At 42.7% G+C, this 18,175-nt stretch overlaps 2 non-coding genes across 2 annotated transcripts; both read right to left on the minus strand.

The window, feature by feature from the left end:
• Nucleotides 1–12,961: 12,961 nt before the first annotated feature.
• On the minus strand, nt 12,962–13,033 carry TRNAP-UGG (transfer RNA proline (anticodon UGG)). The gene has a single exon. It is a non-coding gene; the product is annotated as a tRNA-Pro (tRNA).
• Nucleotides 13,034–15,560: 2,527 nt separating this feature from the next.
• On the minus strand, nt 15,561–15,633 carry TRNAT-UGU (transfer RNA threonine (anticodon UGU)). Its single transcript has one exon. It is a non-coding gene; the product is annotated as a tRNA-Thr (tRNA).
• Nucleotides 15,634–18,175: the final 2,542 nt, after the last annotated feature.

Below are 18,175 nucleotides of genomic sequence, written 5' to 3' on the forward strand. Positions count from 1 at the left end.
CCCAACAGGAAGTGTCATGCCATTTGCTGTGACCTTCTTTTGGTGGGACACCCCCCCTCACTCCCAACTGGGTGGGATGCCCCAAGAGTCAGTTGCTCCGTATTTGCTGTGACCCTCTTGGTGGGACACCCAAAAAGAGTCAGTCCCCTCATATAGGTCCAGTCCTTTTTCAGGTCAGCGGGACGCCCTGAGCGAAATCATGACCACCAGTAAGAGCTCCATTCCCTTTGGCAATCAACAAGCAGGTCTTACCATGGAACCCCCTTTCTTCCTTCCGCCTCACCCTTGGACTGTGTTCTTAAAAGGTGGAACAAATTTGACAAACTCCCAGATCAAGAGGTATCGCCCTCCCTGGGAACTCTCTTTTCTAAGAGTAATTTCCAGCTTGCCCTCCTTTGCTGGAACTCCTCCAGCAAAGTGGAAAGTCCCATAACTGTTTTGCTCTGTTTCATGGCCCTAAATCAGGACCCTAAGAGCCTATTAGGGAATATGCTTGGCCACTAATCAGGCTAAATAAACTTCTTTCTGACATATTGGAGGCTCTCTCACTGTTCCTTCTCCTAAAAGACCCAGGTTACTCTTGCTGTATTGTAGGGGCTTCTTCCTCATTCATTTCCTGGGTTAATATGCTATGATTGGAGCCAACTGTCTCTGGTTAATTCTACCTCAGGAAAGGGACTCTATGGGATAATCCCAAGCAGCTGCACAGAGCCTGGCATGGGGCTCAAACCCACCAACCAGAGATCATGACCTGAGTTGAAGTCGGAGGCTTAACCACCTGAGCCACAAGGCACCCCCAAACTGATTGACTTTTGAGTGGACCCAAGTGGAACATAATTCAATATTTAAACTAACTGAAACTTTTACTCTACCAAAGTTTACTGAAGGTGAAAAATAAGATTGTGTTATCTCTGTTGCAATTTGTCAGCAAAAAGATGACCTGGAGCACCTGGGTGTCTCAGTGGATTAACCGTCCAACTCTTGATTTCGCCTCAGGCCATGATCTTATGGTTCATGAGATCGAACCCTATATTCAGCTCCTCTCTGAGAGCAAGGAGCCTGCTTGGGATTCTCTCTGTCTCTCTCACTCTCTCTCTGCCCCTACCATGCTCAAACATACACACTCTCTCTCTCAAAATAAATAAACATTAAAAAAAAAAGATGACCTAAAATGATGGTTAGTTTTATCTGTCTCAAATTTTTCATGGGTATTGTTAAGATAGTCTTTGCTAACCTGAAACTTTAAACTTTTGCTGGATGATAAATTGAGGTTGAATTCATTGGACATCTAAGTCTTTACCAAATGAGATAAAATACAAAATCATTGATTACTGAACATAGGTTTGTGCTTTTGACTTCTTATTGCAGAGAAAGTAATGATATTTGAGTCTGTTGTTAATCATACTTTGTGCTTAGTTGATTCACAAATTTGCCATCTAACGAATTCTGGTGTAACAGTTCACAACTGGTTACTACTTAGAAACCTTAGTCTCCAGTGAAAACTAAGAGTTAAGACTGAAGGAAATAAGGGAAGCAATACTGTATGTAGGAAAGTGGGAGATATGTAAGAAAGTCATAAGGAATGGGATTACATTTTTGTTGAAGGTAAGTAATTTTGTCCTAAAATGAGACTGATGGCTTGGAGAGAAATGGCTTGGGATAAAATCTAATTGCAAAGGAAAGTTGTAGACGGTCTTTGTGAAGGGAAATCTTTGGAAAGGAATTTTATGCTGTCAGGACAGACTAAGGTTAAAATGAATGGATTTTAGAAGTACACTGGTGTAAGATTAAAATTCTGCTTTTCTCTCTGTGAAAAAGACAAAGTTTTCTTGCATCATTGGTTTGCTTTTGATAAGAAAATGTAAACAAAGCTGTTTTCTCTTTTTTTGTCTGCCCAGAAAAAACAGTTTCTATGTTTTGTGCTTATCAGGTCTTTGATTTTATCGGTAATCCTATTCAGGCATGTGCTTCAAAACTTTCTAAGGTTTATAACAAATTTCCCTGAGATTTAAATAGTGAACGAAGTCTGAAATTTCTTTGAATAGCTAGGCTTGTTTATTTGGTATTTTAGTTTCAGGTATAAGGTCATCACTTGATATTCTGGGTTTTTAAGTGTTATGGGGCACAGAAATAACCAAATTCCCTTGTCAGCTACTTCATAATGAACTCTCATATCAGATCATTAACAATGTCTGGTTCTGAGTTTTTGTCATTTATAGTTATTGTTCTGATGCTCTTACAAAAGGAATTTTGTCTTCAAGGAGATTCATGAAAAATATTTTTTTAAGTCTTAATATCTTTAAGATTGTAAAAGTGAAATGGGTAAACATTTCCAGACCTAAACTAAAAAGCTACATTCAAACTGACCAAGAATTAGTAAATGGTACTAAATGAACTGAAGACGATGATTATAGTTTTGTGACTCTTGTTTGAAATGTTGCTGGTTTCTAATGTTCTTCCAGATTAAGGAAATTTTCTCATAAGATATCTATGACTTATAAAAATGTGGTAAGTATTCATTTGTGAATTGAAGCATTTAACTTTTCTCTACCTGAACTCTCTAAAATTCAAAAAGTCTCTAAGTATTTCTTCTTCCATGGCAATCATATCATTTGCATAAGTTCAATAAGAATCTGTTCTCCTTGTAACAGGGCACCATTGGAAACATTGGTTATTTTACCCAGGCTTTGACTGGAATGTCCTATTTGAGAGAGACATCCATAGACTCAGATATGACCAGACAGCTTTAAGGAACTGAAGTTAACTTTATGAAACATGGGGTCATAAAGCCTCTTGGAAATGTTGGCCTGATACCTTGTTGACAGAGTTCCCAGCAGCCTTACCAGGGGAGTAAATAATGTCACTTCCTGGCAGGTGCAGGAAACTCAGGATGTTTGGGGAACCTCGAGAAGAGAAATTCACCCAAATCTGAAGGTATTGCGGGCATGTCTAATGTCAGGTGTTTGGTTAGGCTTCTGGTCTAGAGAGACTACTAAAAGTTCAATTGAAATTCCTTATAAAGAGTTCCAGTAAAGCAAATTTTCTTTTTAAGTTTATTTTTTATTGTTATTTATTGAGAGAGAGAGCAGGGGAGGGGCAGACAGAGGGAGAGAGAGAGGATCCCAAGCAGGCTTCATGCTGACTGCGCAAGGAACCCAAGTTGGGGCTTGAACTCACTAACCGTGAGATCATGACCTGAGCCAAAACCAAGACTCAGACACTTAACTGACTGAACCACCAGGTGCCCCTCTAGCAAAGCAAATTTTAAAAGATCTATATGGCTAATCACTGTTCTTGCTGAGCTTATGTAAATAATTAAGCCAAGTTTATTAAAATTGGGTTGTTTTAAAAGTGTCTTGATTTGGCTATCTCTGGAATAAGGGTGATTTTAGAGAGAAAAAATATGTTTTGGGGCACATAGATGGCTCAGTGGGTTAAGCTTCTGACTCTTGGTTTCAGCTCAGGTCATAATCTCACAGGTTGGGAGTTTAAGCCCTGCATTGGGCTCTGTGCTGACAGCTACAGAACCTGCTTGGGATTCTGTCTCCTTCTCTTTCCCCCTCCCCGACTCGCTCGCTCTCGCTCTCTCTCCCTCTCTCCCTCTCTCAAAATAAACATTAAAAATAAATAAATAATATGTTTCAATAACACACCTTTGTGGATGTTAAGTTCTAGTTCTGATTATCTTTAAACGTTTCTTGCCTCAGCTGGACAACTTTGAAGTAAATTGCCACAATAGCCCTTGTATGGACAATCTTCATGCTGGTTATTCTGTGGGGATAATAACAGGACCTGATGGCATATGATTATTTAAAGAGCTGGAAAATGAAATGGATTCCCCAACAATTGTATAATTTAGCTAGCACTTTGACCATTTCCATGTAGCTAGAATAACAAAATTTCTCCTTAAAAGCCAGCGTATACCCCACTTGATAGGATTAACTATGGGTTTGTGAAAATAATGGGTGGCCAGCCCCACTTTCCTTATGACTAGATTGGGTGATGCACTGGGGAATGCCCATATCCCCAGACAATTCTTCTTCTATTTGCCAATGATTCTCACAGTTAGGACATTGTTACACCTAGACATCAGAGAGCTTCTTGATGGTTTTATCCCTTAGCCATATTTGTCCCAGAAGCCACCTCTATTGATATAAAATTGTAAATAGAGGCTTTAGCCAAGCATTCAGCAGCCATCTTTAACTAAACTCAACATGCAGTTATGGACAAATTCAAACAATGGCCCTTAAATCCTGACTGCAGCTCAAGGAGGAACCTATGCTTTATTGAAACAGAGTATTATGTATATATTCCAAATTACCACAAAAATGTGACTGAGTTACTAACTGACAAGAATACTCAATTGGTGCTTTAAACAATCCCTCTCTTTCCTTTAATGATTGGTTGATGTTCTGGTTTTTGTCAACTATCAAAGGACCCTTAGTTGGGCTTCTTTTTCTTTTTGTTTTCTAATTAAAGTGTGTTATATCCCTAGGGCAAACTGTCTCCACCTTTAATGACCACCAAAACCAGCACAATTCAAAACCTAACTCCTCTTTCTCAGGTAACATACATCCAATGTTTACATCCTGGGATTGGGTATACCTTAAGACTGTTTCACAGGACAAAAAGCCTATCTGCACCAGGCCTGATCAGGTCCTCTTGGCCACTCCAACAGTAGAAAAACTTCACAGCTTCTCCTTGGATCCATCTTTCCAAAATCAAGACCTCTCTGGCCCCAGAGAAGGAGCCCTTTGCTAAGTGAAGCTGCGAGCAGGTGGGAGATCTATGCCTATTATTCAGAGGAGACCCTGGTGATACACACCCAGAGGCCTAAAGGCCCATGAGTCTGGCCCATGGTCAATCTCTACTCTCACATTCAATCATTCTATGATATTATCTTAGAAAAACGCCCTTCGATACTTTCCTCCCAAAACTCTTAGAATTTCTCCTTCCCAATTCCAAGACTTCATTCTCCACCTTTTTCTTCAGGGTGACCTCTCTGAATTCACTTGGTCAGAAATCATAACTTACCTGGAGCTATTCCTCTCCCCAATCCCTTGATGTCTTGCTCTCACAATACAATCATCACCTCTTTGGGGGCTAAGTTTTGTCTTTCTCACATCATAACCTTCTTTTGGTTTCCTCCTTCCTGGACCATGCAACACAAGGATGGTTTTCCTGGAAAGGAACCCTGTTCATGAGTATCCTAATTCCTTCCCTTCTTAGGACCCCTGGCCTCAATACTCATACTTGTAATTATTGGTCCTCCCCCCTTCTTTAATCTCTTTGTTAAATCCGTCTCTTCCAGAATCCAACAATTCCATATATGAATGATGGTTCAACAGAGATTCCAGCCCATACCATCAGAGGGCCTGTTCTCACAAGTCCCATGGACCTGGCCACCAAAGAATTTCACTCAAGTTGCCTCTCAGCACGTTAATATAATACCATGCTCTGGTCTATAGCTGCACAGAACCCTTGATGAACCCACAAGTTTAGGTAGGGACATCTCTACACCCCTTATTAAGCAGGAAGAAGCTACTGGGGAGGAGACCTCCACCCAAATGCCATAGATTCTCCTTGTTGATCTATCGGGGCGTGGGGTGGGGGGGAATGTAGACACTGCTTTTCGGCAAACAGGCTTGAGCAATGCAATATAGACAGGCATATCAGGCAACTCACCTCAAAAATATCCATAGGCCATGGGGCACCTGGGAAGCTCTGTTGGTTGAGTGTCCAACTTCGGCTCAGGTCATGATCTCACAGCTTGTGAGCTCGAGCCCTGCATGGGGCTCTGTGCTGACAGCTCGGAGCCTGGAGCCTGCTTCAGATTCTGTGTCTCCCTCTCTTTCTGCCCTTACCCCTCTCACGCGCTGTCTCTGTCTCTCTCTCAAAGATAAATCAGCGTTAAAAAAAAAATTTTTTTTTAAATATCCATAGACCTTAACTAACCAATGGGCTACTTACAACTAAGCACACTTACTAAAAAAGGGAGAATTCTGTAGGTCACCATACCTCCCCACCTTTCCTTTTAAAGAATGGTCCATACCCACTGCCTTGTTGCAGACAGCTTCTCTGCTTTCCTGCCCACTATTCCCTTGTGGTGTATTCAGTAAACTATCTCCTTTGTCCTGCCTCAAGTGAATTCTTTCACCTTCCATGCCATTGACTTCCATCTGATCATCGCCCCACATTTGAAGGCCCCTGTCTGACCGAGAGACACCCCACTTAGACACCACATTATTCACAATAGCTAAGATGTGGGAACAACCTAAGTGTCCACTGATGGATGAATGAATAAAGAAAATGTGATATATTTTTAATGGAATATTATTCAGCCTTAAAATATAAGGAGATCCTGCCATTTGTGACAGCATGGATGAACCTGGGAAACATTATGCCAAGGAAAATAAGCCAGACACACAGAAAATAAGTGCTGTATAATCTCACTAATATGTGGAATCTAAAAAAGTCAAAATCAAAGAAACAGAGTAGAATTGTGATTACCTGGGACTGGGAGTTGGCAAAATAGGATACATTGGTCAAATTTTCAGTTATAAGATGAGTAAGTTCTTGAAACTTAATGTACAGCATAATGACTATAGTTAATATACTGTAGGGGTGCCTGGGTGGTTCAGTTGGTTAAGCATCTGATTCTTGATTTCAGCTCAGGTCCTGATCTCATGGTTCAAGAGACAGAGCCCCACATCAGATCTGGTATCAGGCTTCACGCTGTCCTTGCAGAGCCTGCTTGGGATTCTCTCTCTACCCCTCCACCATGCTTTCTCTGTCTCTTTCTCAAATAAATAAACTTTAAAAAAATATGTATATAGTATACTTAAAATTTGCTGACAGTAGATCTTACATGTTGTCACCACACAAAAAAATTATGTAAGGTGATAGAGGTGTTAATTAGTTTGTGATTATTTCACAATGTTTGTGTACAAACATTGTATTGTACACATTAAATATGTACAATTTCTATTTGTCAACCATACCTCAATAAAGCTGAGGGGAAAAGATAGGTTATGGAACAGCACTGTCAGCAGGGTCTAGGGATACAGGAGCTTACACACACAGGAGAGCCAGACAATAAAACAACAACAACAACAACAACAACAAGTGACCCAGATGATTTCAGCTACTGATAAAGGCCAGGTTAACATTTGAAAAATCAATCAATATAATTCACCATATTAACTAAAAAAGAAAAACCATCTTATTATCCTAGTAAATGCAGAAGAAGCATTTGACAAAATCTAATATTATTTTTTTAGGGACATTTAATAACAGGCTTTACTTATTCTCCAGTAGAAACTTACATAATGTTTATGGCTAAACAACAAGATATAAAGACTACACAAAACATTTTCTGGATTCATAACTTTTTTATTGAGGTATAATTGACTTATATTCGTTTCAGGTGTATAACAATGATTTGATATTTGTATATTTGATAATGTAGTATATACTACATTAGTACCTGTTTTCATTAACCAAAAGAAATCCAAAGATTTCATTTTTAAGGGAAAAGCTGTGACCATACTAATCCAGGTCTTTTGTAAAATCAAAGTAGTGTAACTTGAACTTTCAGAAAGTGGGCAATACTCCTCACTTTATGCCAGTTTGGTTTACCAAAGGTCTCATAGGAACATTCTACTTTCTTTTTTTTTTAATGTTTATTTATTTATTTTGACAGAGAGCAAGCTGGGCAGAGGGAAAGAGAATCCCAAGCTGGGTCCTCACTGTCAACACAGAGCCCGAAGTGGGGCTCTATCCCACAAACCGTAAGATGGTGACCTGAGCTAAAATCAACAATCTGACGCTTAACCAATTGAGCCACCCAGGCACCTCTACAACATTCTATTTTTGGAGAGCAGGGAAATCTATACTGCAAAAAGTCTAGTTAACATCTGTCACCATACATAGTTCTGTTTCTTTTTTCTTGTGTCTAATGTCCATTTTTGATAAAACTCAGCAAACCAGGAGAATTGACTCTCAACCCTAGAAAGGGCTATCATACTCAATGTTGAAAGTCTGAGAGCCTTCCCCCAAAGAAGAACAAGGATTTACACTCTCACCACTTCTATTTAGGATTGCTTTAGACATTCTAGCCAGTACAACAAGGTGAGAAAAGTAATTAAAGGCAACCAGATTGGAAAGGAAGAGGTACAATTTTCATTCGTCACAATGATGTAATATCTATGGGGAAAATCCACCATAGTCTCCCCCCCCACACACACACACAAATACTAGAAGTAAACGTGTTTAGCAAAGTTACAAGATACATCATCGATAGCTAAAATAAATTGTGTTTCTATATACTAGACATGAATAATTGGAAATCGTTTTGTTTTAAAAAATAAAAGAAACTGCTGATATCCATTGTGTTACTTTTAGACATGACTGAGAAACAACAAGTTGTGCGTAATTTCTGAAGTATTATAATGAGGAAAATGGTGCAAACACAATCTGCATTTTGCAAGCATTACAGAGTTACAGCATGCCTCAACAGCTGAGTACTCACGGTTTGGTTTTGTTTTTTGGAAAAACCGAAATAAATGAATCATTTCCCCATGAGCTCAGCCGGCCCATTCACCACAGGCTCTAGACTTTGGATAGCCTCCAGCTAAGCAGGTTACCTGTGAGAAAAAAGACTCACTCTCAAGACTGGCTGTGATGTTTCTCTCCTTTCTCCTCTCTTTCTCTTATAAATCCTACATGTGCCTTTATTTGAGAAAATCAACCAGTTGATTTGTCTCTGTCATATTCCTGTGCAAGGGGATCTCAACAATCTCAACAAGTGAGTTTTGGAGCTATTTCCTGACTCTTCACTCAGCCCCTCCTAATAGGTTGCAGTAATTCCTTAAACTGGCCACTGGGTAAAAGGTGAAAGGCTTATTTTAAAACCATCTGAAGCTTCTTAGAAGGAGCTGTGGACAAATACCAAATAACGTGTTTATTTTTTTAAAGTTTTTATTTAAACTACAGTTGGTTTACAGTGTAGTATTAGCTTTAGGTATGCAATATAGTGATTCAGTGCTTCCATACAACACCTACCAGGTGCTCATCACAGCAAGTGGAGTCCTTAATCCCATGACCTATTTAACCCATCCCCTTTTCCACCCATCTCCTTTCTGGTAACCATCTGTTTGTTCTCTATAGTTAAGAGTCTGTTTCTTGGCTTGCCTCTTGCTCTTTTTTCCTTTGCTTATTTGTTTTGTTTTTTTTTTTCTTAAATTCCACATATGAGTGAAAATATATTAATAAATAAATAAACTTAAAAAAAATCCCACATGAGTGAAATCACATGGTATTTGTCTTTCTCTAACTGACTTACCAAAAAAACATGTGTAAATGAGCTTCTTTGGTTTAGTTCCTAAGGGCTACACCTGACCCACCTCCTTGGCCTATTGCTTTCTGTTTAAAATTTCATAAAAGTAGGGTGAAATGATGTAGAAGGAATTTATGGCATGAAAGTATAATAATTACACTTCTTGAATATTTTTACAAACCAAGTTACAAGACAGTGCAAAGTATTTTTGTTAAAATAGTGTGTGTATTAAAATATGCATGAAAAGAATCTGAAAAGCTCTAAGCAAAATATTAACAATTGGGTGGCATTGTTGAAGGTGATTTTCATTTTCTTTATGCTAATTATTCTTATGCCTGTCTAATTTTTCTATACTGTGCACATATTGATGGAATAATCCTTAAGTTTCTAAAAATACAAATGGAAGTCCTAAGGAACTAAAAGAACTGGAGGAAGTTGACCACCCACATGACACAAGCAGCAGGGAGAGCACCAGGGTGCACCTTGGCCAAGGGTGCCTCTGTTTCTGCCCACTTTGGTGCAGTGTAACAGCAAGCCCATTTAGTCTCATGTTGCCAAATAAAAACAGAAAGTTAGCATTGACACACAGGAAGAAGGGAAAGCCAGAACTCCCTCTCACCTCACTGCAGGGTCACATTTTTAACAAGTTACTAAAACAAAAAGACTGAAGGAACTTGGAAAGGCTCTTATGCTGGGAGATGCTTCCATATCTGGTTCTTGTGTCTGTAACTGCAGTAGGCAGAATTCAAAGATGGGTCCCAAGTTTCCCATGCTGGTGTACATACCCTGTATACTCCCCTTCCCTTGAGTAAATATGAAGGGATATCATACCCATGATCATGATACATTTTATGGAAGAAGCAATTTTGCAGATGTAATTAAGTTCACTGGCCAGTTGACTTTGAATAAATCCATTTTGGGTGGGCCTGATTTAATCAGGTGAAACCTCAGACAAAAGTGAAGTACCAGGGAAGGTTGCACTCTTGGCCTCAAGGGAGAAGTAAAGTGTCCTATTGTGAAAGGGTCAATGAGCCAGCAAGAGGGCTCTGAGAACAGCATCCAACAAACAGCCAGCAAAGCAATGGGGATTTTAGTCCACAACCACAAGGAACTGGAGTCTGCCTACAGCTAATAAGGTTGGGAGAGAATCCCGAGCCTCAGAGAATATGGCAGCAATGGCCAAAACCATGATTCCACCTGGTGAAACATGAGGAAAGGACCTTGCTAACTTGTCCCCAGACTCTTGACCCACCAACACTGTATGATAATAAATTTGTGTTGTTTCAAGCCACTAAATTTGTGGCAATTTGTTATGCAGTAATAAAAATAAAAAATGGCCTTTTGAATTAAGGAACCCCTCTTTTTAAAAAAATTGTTATTGTGAAAAATATCTTTGTTGTGCAAATATTTTTACATGTGCAAAGATCTTAAGCACACAACTAAGTGAATACACACACACACGTGCCCATCACCCAGATCAAGGTAGTATGTTTCCAGCACCCGAAACTGTTACCTCCTGTCTCTCTGCCATCAGTACCTGCACTTCTTTCCCCGAAGTAACAGTATTTCTAACTTCTATCAGCAGAGATTAGTTTTGCTCATGCTTGAATATCTTATGTATGCAATCAACAGAAAATAGGATCTTTTATGCCTGACTTCTTCAGTATTAATGTGAGTGAAATCTATTGATGTTTGTAACAGTAAACTTATCTACTTCTGTTCGAGCCGCCGTAACAAAATACATGATTCAAATCTGTATCTATAGGAGGTAGACCTACTGGTGCAAGAAAAAGTTAACGGAGAATATTGATACTGATCACTAAATATTGATAGTTGTTTCTGAGTTGTGGGTTTTCTGGTGAATTTTTTTCTATTTTTTTTCCCGGATTTGCCGAGTTGGTTTTACTTTTTTAATGGATTTTTATAATGGGGAGGGAAGGGAAGATACCCTGTATAGGATTCAATCTAGCGTGTTTTTTCAAGACCCGATACCTCCAGCTGAAACACTTGTTTAAAGGGCGGAAATCAGGGCATTCACTTTCGAATGTCCCCTCTCTGTAAACAGAGCTTTACTACTATTCTTACTTTCTAATCTTATACTCTAATAAACTTTTGCTTGCTGTTAGGAAGGAAGGAAGGAAGGAAGGAAGGAAGGAAGGAAAAGAGAAAAAGAAAAAGAAAAAGAAAAAGAAAAAGAAAGAAAAGGAGGGAAATCTTAGGTAGCAGAGTTGCACGGGTGGAGGCCTCTGAGATCTCAGCCACTTCTGAAAGTGCTGGTGCTATTGCCAACAAAAAACGTTATGGTTTGTTTTTTTTTTTTAAATTGAGAGGGGGTGCAAGATTCCTACGCATTAATTTCTGAAAATAATATACACTCACAGTTTAATTTGAAAAAAAATTAAAAACAAGGTGAGATTATAGAAGGCTTCCCCTGCGTTCAGGCCCATTCCCCAAAGTGAGAGGTGGGAGTGACTTGAGTGTCTTTCCCAAAACCAAGGCGTGGGGTGTGCGCTTCGCGTACCCTTCTCTGACAGCGCTCGTGGAGCTCAGGTTCCCTGCCTGTGACTCTGGTTAAACTAATCTTTCCGGTCGGGATACGGTTCTGTTTTAACCTGTAAATTTTCCTCAATGCTTCCTTTTCCTGAAAACCCCTTGAAAAGTTATCAGCAGTGAAGACACCCAAAGGGACTTTGCAGCAGGGTAGTGTGGCTGAGCGGTCTAAGGCGCTGGATTAAGGCTCCAGACTCTTTGGAGGCGTGGGCATGAATTCCACCGCTGCTAGTTCCTTGACGTGCTTTATGCTATTTTGCTTTGGGTCACAAAAGAGGAATGAGGCAGAATTGGGAGCGCTCCGACCTCAGTGTCTGGGATTCCGTTTTAGCAGCGTGAGTCTGCTATGGATTGTCGGATGCTCTGTGCGGTCTCCGTGCGCTCTGGTGTCCTAGACAGTGAGTGGGTTGGGATGAGGTATTTAACAGGCGTACGTGGCTGAGGCGGAAAAACGGCTGTGTAGATACCGTTTCTCTCCATCCTGGAAGATCGCGCGTCTCTGTACAAGCAGAAGTGATGTGGAAGTCCTGAACTGAACCCTGGTATGTCCCATAGAGTCTCCAAGTGTACCCCAATGTAGTAAATTGCAAGTAGTAGATGATGGTGGATGTTCTAAATCAGGACCAAGTTTGATTTACAGAGTCTCCAAATGTTAAGTAGTAAGAAGAAAAATGGCAGGGGAAGCCCCACACATTGCTTTGGCCCAGCTTTGAACCGAGAACTTCCACGCGTATTAAGCGAACGTGATAACCACTACACTACAGAAACTTTTGGCTGGGGAGTCCCTGTAAGACCTTTGATGATTAAGAGAGCTTCCCTGGGTACACTAGATGCAAAGTTCTACGACTGAGAAAAGATGGGTCCAGGTCCCATGCTGGCGGAAAACAATGGCGAACGGCTCTGCACCCAACCCTTCACCTGCGACCCTCGGTTCTGGAACGGCTCACTCACTCTCCTACCTGCTCTTCTTACTAAACCCAGGACTCTCAGAGCTCTGGGGTATGCCAACTCTGTTCAAGGACAAAACCTTCCACGTAAGGGACGTAGCTAGAAAGTTAGTAGAATTGAAAAAGCGGGCTCGTCCGGGATTTGAACCCGGGACCTCTCGCACCCAAAGCGAGAATCATACCCCTAGACCAACGAGCCACTTTGTACTTGGCGGTTTTTTGCTCAGCTTATAATCAGATTCTCCAAGAAGTAATTTTTATCACCGACGGAGACTTTTATTTTTGACATATTGAAATTGCTCTCTGGATCTGAGTCTCCCACACCCAACGCATCCCTACTCCACAGTCTGGGCATCTGCCATTAATCTCATCCGTAGGTAGCTCGCCCAGCGTAAACGGTCCGTGTCCCTTGGTCCCTCTGTATGTAATCTGGAATCCGAAGGAGTGCCTCACTAGCAGCAGGTAGGAGCAGCAGGCAGGGGCAACTTTCCGCTTTGGGGACCGGGAGCCCCTGCCCAAGGGAGCCCAAGCAAGGCGCAAGTCTGGAGGCCCAGGGTCTGGGCTCAGAGGCCGGGAGAAGCCCAGGGCTCCTGGAGAGAACCGCGCGCGGGATTTGGAGGGGACGCGGGACTGACTGGGTCCTGAGCCGCCACAAGCGAAATGAAGTCGAGGTAGTAGTCCCTTCAGGTGGGGCGCCTGGTAAAAGGGCGAGAGCTTTTCTTTTATTGTTTTATGAAAACATGAAAAGCAACACACCCTTATTTGCAAAAGCTTCACAAAATGTAGGGAAGTGTAAGGCAGAAACAAGATGACCGGAAACCCCGTTCCCTTGGGGTGGCTGGCTGAAGTGGTGGTTGCGCAGCCCTGGAGGCTCGCACTAGAGCGCGCGCGCACACTGGGCACGCAGGCTGAATGCCCCGGCTCTCCGTCCCCGAAGCTTTGTCCCGAGATTGCACTGGAGCAGCCATCGGCTCCCGCCAAACCAGGGTCCTGGGCTGTGCGGGCGCTGTCCTCCCTCGTCTCAACCTTGCTTTCCCTAAAAAGACTTTAACTGCGCTGGATTATTCAGTAGTAAAAAAACAAAAACCAGTGATTCTGATTTCCTGCTGTAAAATTCACGAAAATCCACTCAGAGCTGGTCCAAAGGTTTATTTTTGTGCAGCCAGCAAAGAAATTTCCTACACAACGGCAGTTATAAAAAATGAGTGGGAGACGAATCGTGGTTAACCTCCTCCAAGGAAAAAAGTGCTAATTTATCTACTGCCACTCCACGATCTTGCTGATCCCTCTGCATTGACCGCTCCATTTGCTGCTCCTCTCGGACTTTTCCTTGGAAAACACAATGCTAACCCGCCTCTTCGCCACAAGGCGTTGGCGTTGTCCTCGTCTCTTTTCGAGACGCACAAAGCGTTAGATGGGCTCTCTTCTGCCCTAGGCCACCGTGTGTCCTCGGCCTCCGTTACTACCACCTCCGTGTCGTAACCATTTGCTTCTCTTCTCTATGGAATTATATAACGAAAAGTACAAACTTCCACAATTAGTAACACCTGCCCTAAAGACTATAATTGTCCCATTTACTTCCGGCCTTTTTTTTAACCATTTAGTTTTTCTTTTAAACAAAACAATAAAAACACAATTGCTGACCTTCTGACTTTGATTTATTTATTTATGCTGTTAAAGGAAGTCAAGTGTACAAAATGAAACTAAATCCCCAGTGAACAACTGGGGCGCTGCCAGATAGGCAGAGCCAGGCTCACGGAGGGTCTAGGGCACCATCCCGCCACGGCTTTCACCCGCACTACCCTACTAGGCAGCCGTGGCTCAGGCAGAGGCGTGACCATGCCCCGCCGCGCTATCCCAGCCCGCAGGAGTCCTCTCTCCAAGTCAAACGGGACCTTCAGAAAAGTCCCCACGTGGGGACGCGGCTGACTCCTGGCAGCACTCTATCGCGATTCGGGTTTCGAAAACAACCCCGGCCTGGGGCAACAGAGTGGAGAAAAACGCTTGCGGAAACCTGGGTAGACGCCGGAGAAGAGGCAAAGGGAGTAAGTCGGTAGGGAGCGTGGTGGATGGGGGCCACAGGCCTTTGCACCGGCCGGCTCCCATCCAAAGAGCCTAGAGTGCTTCAAGACACGAACAGACACGCCCAGGATAGGCCAGGAGCGTACCGACACCTTCCGGCACCTGCGCGTCCCGGGCTCCTGGAATTCGTTGACCCTATGTTCCTGCCCCACTGGACAACCACCTCACTATGGAAGCTAGATTGTGAAGAGCAATGGCGAGCCAAGGGTAAGGCTTAAACCTAGTCCCCCTCCAGACTAAAATAGATTCCCAGGGTGCGTTGTTAAGAGGTGGGCACAGACCGGTGGTCCTCACTTAACGAAGAAGACAGAGACCAGGGCGACTCCCTGGCCTGAGTAGGTGAGAGGAGGGGAACGGAAAGACCTTCCACGAACTTGCAGAGAGCCTGCGAAGGATACCAGCGAAGGACCGCTGTGGAGAAGACGCGCGGAGCCAGCGGAGCCTGTGATCGAAAGGTCACGGACGCAGTGGGTTTGGTTCTTGAAAAAGTAAAGCCACTTTTAGTCGGTGGGCATCTAAGTGTCAAGGAACAGGCGGCTCCGCCTAAGGCCTGGTCTCTAAGAAAAGCGGAAATTCGTGTTGGCTCAAGCATCTTCCGCTTTTCCACCTTTGAGGAAAGGGTGGGGGAAAAAACACGCGCCAGCAGGCCCCAGCGAGATTTGAACTCGCGACCCCTGGTTTACAAGACCAGTGCTCTAACCCCTGAGCTATGGAGCCAACTGTGAGCTTTGTCTCTGCGCAGGAATACTTGATGCTGTCATCGTCTGCCGCGCAGCCGCAATGAACCACAGGAAGGAGCTAAGCAGTAACAAGCCGGCCGGCGTCTCTCCACGAACTAGGGCCCAGTTGGGCCCTCGCTGCCTCTCCGGGGACTTCAATAAGTGTCAGTGAGGCAGGCCAAACCGCAAATCCTGGGAGACAGGGCAGATCGTGTGAGAGATAGGGTGAGAGCTCTAACCGACGTGGGAGGGGGCGGGGCCTCCAGTGGGCGGAGCTGTAGGAAGACCCGAGGTCCTTCTCCGGCTTGGGAGTCGGGGGCAAAGACGGGTTGGATAGATAAGTCCAAGGCTTATTCTGTATGAGAATGAGTCCAAGGTCAGGGCTGCGAGGGAGGAGTTAGGGTAAGGGTGTCAGTAGGCCTGTTCCGAAGGAATCCAGGTCCGGGCTGGTAAGGTGGGCTGTCAGTGGGCAGTGAGTGAGAGGCTGAGAGAGGGTGTTGGAGAAATCGGAAGGTCAGAGCGTGAGGAGGTGCTGGTGGGAAAAGGACTGGATCAGGGGTGGGGTTCCCTAGCCCCTGAGGCACCTTTAGGCAAGTTAGGAAAAGGCAACCTTTTGTAGCAACCTGGATGGAACTGGAAAGTGTTATGCTAAGTGAAATAAGTCATACAGAGAAAGACAGATACCATATGTTTTCACTCTTACGTGGATCCTGAGAAACTTAATAGAAAACCATGGAGGAGGGGAAGAAAAAAAAAAAAAAAAGAGGTTAGAGAGGGAGGGAGCCAAAACATAAGAGACTCTTAAAAACTGAAAACAAACTGAGGGTTGATGGGGGTGGGTGATGGGTATTGATGAAGGCACCTGTTGGGATGTGTTCTATAGAAACCAATTTGATAATAAATTTCATATTTAAAAAAAAAATAAAATAAAAAATAAAAAAATAAAAACTTTCAAATAGTTAAAAAAAAAATAAAGGAAAAGGCAACCTTTGGGGCCCACCTCAACTCTGGAGGTGCTGGTTCTGTAAAAGTCCCTAAAAGCCCAGGAGATAGAGAGCAGGGTGAGAGCCCAGGTGAGAGACAGGAGCCCTAGCCCTGCAACGGTCAGTAAGTTGCGGCTGTACAAGATATGGAAGCAGCCCAAGTGTCCATCATTGATGAATGGGTAAAGAAGAAGTGGTATATATATACAATGGAATGTTATTCAGCCATAGAAAGGAATGAAATTTTGCCATTTGCAAGCACATGGATGGAGCTAGAGAGTATAATGTTAAGTGAAATAAGTCAGAGAAAGGCAAATACCATATGATTTCACTCGTGTGTGGAATTTAAGAAACAAATCAAGTGAGCAAAGGGAAAAAAATAAGATCAAGAAACAGACTCTTAACTATAGAGAATGAACTCATGGTGATCAGAGGGGAGGGGAGGGGAGGATGGGTTAAATAGGTGATGGGGATTAAATAATACACCTGTCATGATGAGTACAGGGTGATGTATGGTGTTGAATTAACTATATTGTACACCTGAAACTAATATAACACTTTATGTTAACCAACTCAAATTAAAGTAAAATTTTAAATTAAAAAAAAAAGTGACTGCTGTAAGTGATGGACCTTGCCCTGGTGGCCCAACCTGCTTTATGGTCCCTGCAAGACCAGGTGACTTAGATCCATGGGCACCCTCAAGTCTGTATGCTGAGGAACCATTTAAGGGTCTGTTGTCAGGGAACTAGCTCATGCAATTCACAAGCATCTGGGACTAATGGGTGGGGTCAGAAGGACCCAAGCTAAGCCAGTCATTGCTTTCAGAGACCTGAACACCTAACAGATCTTAGGATCCCAAAGGATGGAAGAGAAAATTGCATACAATCACACATACCCTCACACCAGCATTGTGACATCCAAAGTCACTACATTGCCTTGTTGACCAAAAGAGAACATCTCAATGTGTGATTGTTACTGTAATGTTACTGTAACTGTTGTTATATTTCTTCAGATATATAGATGTCTATGTAGTTATTAACTCTGCAAACACATACTTCGATAGACACACAATCACATTCACAAACACAAAAGCTGAAAATATACACACAGACAGCCACTCATACAGTCCCCAGACCTGGCCCTACAGGCACCTCCACCAGACACCCACCTTCTGTGACCTGTAATATGTGTTGCAATACTTCAGCACAGTTGTTATGTGACCTTAAAGGTAACTGTGATACTCAGTCCAAAAGCCATATAAGCCCAGATAATATCAGGGCTTGACGATAACATTAGGCGATTTAATTAGCAAGTGAGTGTTAAAATAAAGCGGGGGGGGGGGGTCCTTGTGGAAATGAGTAGTATTCAAATACATGGATTGGCTGCAGTGTTCTAGAACTTCTCCATATTTGAACACAACATAGGATTCACCCTCTGGAATGATACAATTATACTGTAGGCTGGACACTTATATGATCCTGACCCAGGCCCATAGGGCATTGGATTCAGATTTCCTGGTGCTATGTCTGCTGTGTCTGCCTCTAGAACAGTGTCATG

Source organism: Acinonyx jubatus, chromosome A1 (genome assembly GCF_027475565.1).
Source record: "Acinonyx jubatus isolate Ajub_Pintada_27869175 chromosome A1, VMU_Ajub_asm_v1.0, whole genome shotgun sequence".
In the NCBI taxonomy this organism is placed as follows: Eukaryota; Metazoa; Chordata; class Mammalia; order Carnivora; family Felidae; genus Acinonyx; species Acinonyx jubatus.